The sequence below is a fragment of the Chrysemys picta genome, unplaced genomic scaffold, assembly GCF_011386835.1.
Source record: "Chrysemys picta bellii isolate R12L10 unplaced genomic scaffold, ASM1138683v2 scaf5224, whole genome shotgun sequence".
Taxonomy (NCBI): domain Eukaryota; kingdom Metazoa; phylum Chordata; order Testudines; family Emydidae; genus Chrysemys; species Chrysemys picta.
In genome coordinates, this window is record NW_027057924.1 from 1 (window position 1) to 3,000 (window position 3,000).

Below are 3,000 nucleotides of genomic sequence, written 5' to 3' on the forward strand. Positions count from 1 at the left end.
AGGTGGATGGGCACATTTTGTGCATGCATGTGTGCGCACATGCCCCATCTCAACGCTGAAATCCTCACCTCTGCTTCCCTTACTTCTTGGCTGCACTATTCCAACTCCCTTCTCCATGGCCAGCTCACGTTCCCGTTTTCCAGACTGCTGAGACCCAACTCTTCACACACACCATACTCATTATATGAGTAAAACACTGTTTTTCCCCACTGCCAGTGCCACAAACTTCTCCAAACTTCCTCTGAGAGCTAAGGTGGGCTCTTTCCTTCATCAGCTGCAACGGAGACCCAGCAGGAGAAATTCTGCCCCCAGGGTCTTCACATCTCCCCTCAGTTACACCTGCACCACACCACTGACTGCAAATGTCATTAAGGAAACAGTTTGGCCCTGCAACTGAAGCTTAGCCAAGATCATCTCCAGTGCAGGAAACCGGATAGGAAACCTCAGAACTTCCTCAGGATTGTGCCATCAGGGAAGGGTCTGTTCCCTGCCTGCACAACTAAACAGGCCCATGTGATGCACAGATCTTCACAGATCACAGGCACCAGGGCTGTTCCCAGAGAGACCCTCTGTCTCCAGTCACTTCTGATGTCCTGCCAACCCCTCCTTGGCACCGATGGCTGGGAACAGCTCTGGATCTGTTTTAAGATTGAGACTATCCTGCAATCTGATCCCAACAGGGGAGAAGGGATAAGCCTTAGTAACCAGGAAAGAGGCCACAAGCATCTGATCAGAATCATGACAATTTATTTATAACATGAATTATATGGTGCTGAGGGGTTTTCCTCACCACTATATCAAACCACTTCGCCTGGGGGAATTGCTGCATGCAGAGATGAGCAGAGAGGATTCAGCAGGGCCCAGAATACAGCTCCATCACTCACGCATTTTCCTGCTCAACATTGGCTACGATGGGGAAAAGAGAATGTGAGAGAGTTACAGAGGAATCAATGACTCACGGAGGGGAAGCTTTCCCTCTTGTAGATCACCTCATTCTGGAGCTGCAGAGACACTGCCCTGACCAGACTATGGCTTCTCTACCACAGTGGCCGGACGCATCCCTAGAACATTCAGGGCTTCAGCCCCGACCCCTTTCCCAGCAGTGTTGAGTCACCCCAACCCTGGAAGATGGTTTTTCATTAATCTGTTTTGCTTTGCAGCCTGTTTAAAAAAAGCCCTGATGAGAAGAGGGATCCCAAGCTTGGGTTTTGGAAGGACTTGCTCTTGCTCTGTCCCAGCAACACACATAGAAAGAAGCAGAGACTTTCTTGACTGAGGGGGAGAACGTAATCTTGGGACTAACCAAGCCTGCTGCCTCAGACTCAAGGCCTGAATCTAGAACTTGACAATGCGGGGGAGTTGGTGTTCCCTTCTCCCCTGAGCACTTAGGGGTGCTGGCAGACCACCCCAGGACATGGGGCAAAAGAGAACAGCAACTTTTACAACCCTCCAGACAGGCTGAGGAGACTCAGGCTGGGTTTCAGCACTCTTCTAACTGAGCAGCCCTGAGCAGTCTGAAAACCTCACAGTCGTCTCTTCATACGCTACCTTTGCTGCAGGGGGCGCTGTACTCAGCAATGGCAAATTCATCTGGAAGACACAAGGGAAGGGAGATGTGATCAGGGCTGTGTGAGACCCAACCAAGACTCCTCACACTTCCACCAGGCCCTGCAGCAGAAAGCTGGCACCGCACCAGAGATCTCAGGCAGGAGAGGAGGGAGCCCTGTCTCCAAGGGCACTGAAGGAACCTCAGCTGGGCTCCATGGGAGGAAGGCAAAGGTTACCACAAGGCTACAGCACAACAGGCATCTCCAGTGAGTCTGTGCCAAGTGCCCTATGTCCGTTTGCACCTTGCCTGACACACGACCACTGGGGTTGCCGTTGGGCTCTGGTTTTGTCACCCCAATTTCCTAGCTGAGAACAGAGGAGTGAATGTGCCTCCCCCAGGTCACACCCAGGGCAGGATCTGAACCCAGGACCCTCCTAGATCCCTTTGGCTCTAACCTACGTGGATTAGCAGACCGAGGGGTCTGGGGCTTCAGATACTCCCATGGTGCGAGCATGAGGTCAGTGCAGGATGATCCCTAGCATGTAAACCCTGTGTGCCCCGCAGTCTCATCCTGGAGCAGGGAGATGCTCAAACCCATATCCCAGCAGGTTCACTGTGGCTCTGAATGTGACTTCTCCCCCCTTATGACAGGCCCACCAGCCTCCACTGCTGCCAGCCCCACCCGCACACACACCTGTCTCATAGTAATCATAGACTTTCACCACCGTCGGCTTCAGGCTCTGCACGGGGAAGTCCTGTTCCACCGCGAAGGAGAAGCTCAGAGTCACATTGCTCACCTGAGAAGGAAACAGACGAGGCTCAGGAAGCTCTGAGCCACTTCACCCTCTCGTTCCACATCTCCTCCCCCCATCGGTGCCCCCCATGATCCTGCAGGTCCAGCATCTGCCCCCCTTGGCTGCAGGGCCTGGCAGGGATTCAGGCCCTGAGGGAGGTGGGATAAGCCCTGCCCAACCCCAGGGTATGAGCCGCCGTCCCTGATACCCGTAGGTGGGGGGAGATCAGGGCCCTGGCTCTGTGTTGGGGAAGTGCTGAAGGGAAACACTGGGCAGGAATACATGGGTTTGTCCTTCCAAGCTGAGGCTTGGGAGATCCCCTCCCCTGGGCACTTCTATTGGGAGTACATTGGGGGTGACTCTTCCTGGCCCATTCCGGCCCCGTGCAGCCACTCACCTGCTCCATGTAGAGCAGCACGTGGTTGGTGCTCAGTTCTGTGCGGTGGATGTGGTGATGTCCTTCCAGCTGCCAGCAGCCAAGGGAGAGAAGCAGGATGTAACTGAGCCCCCCTTCGAACCACCCCACATCCCTAAGCAATGGGATGCTTCCACAAATTCATGGAGTCCAAACCCAGGAGGACCATTGTGATCATGTAATCTCACCTCCTGTATAACCATGGGTGTAGTTTGGGGACACTGGGGGGTGTTGTCCCCCCA

At 54.1% G+C, this 3,000-nt stretch overlaps 1 long non-coding RNA gene across 1 annotated transcript; it reads right to left on the reverse strand.

Moving 5' to 3' along the window:
- Window positions 1-730: 730 nt before the first annotated feature.
- LOC135980629 (uncharacterized) lies at window positions 731-2,882 on the reverse strand. Its single transcript, XR_010597599.1, has 4 exons — window positions 2,741-2,882; window positions 2,244-2,346; window positions 1,549-1,590; window positions 731-906 (listed from the first exon to the last, which is right to left on the reverse strand). It is a non-coding gene; the product is annotated as an uncharacterized LOC135980629 (long non-coding RNA).
- Between the last annotated feature and the right edge of the window lie 118 nt (window positions 2,883-3,000).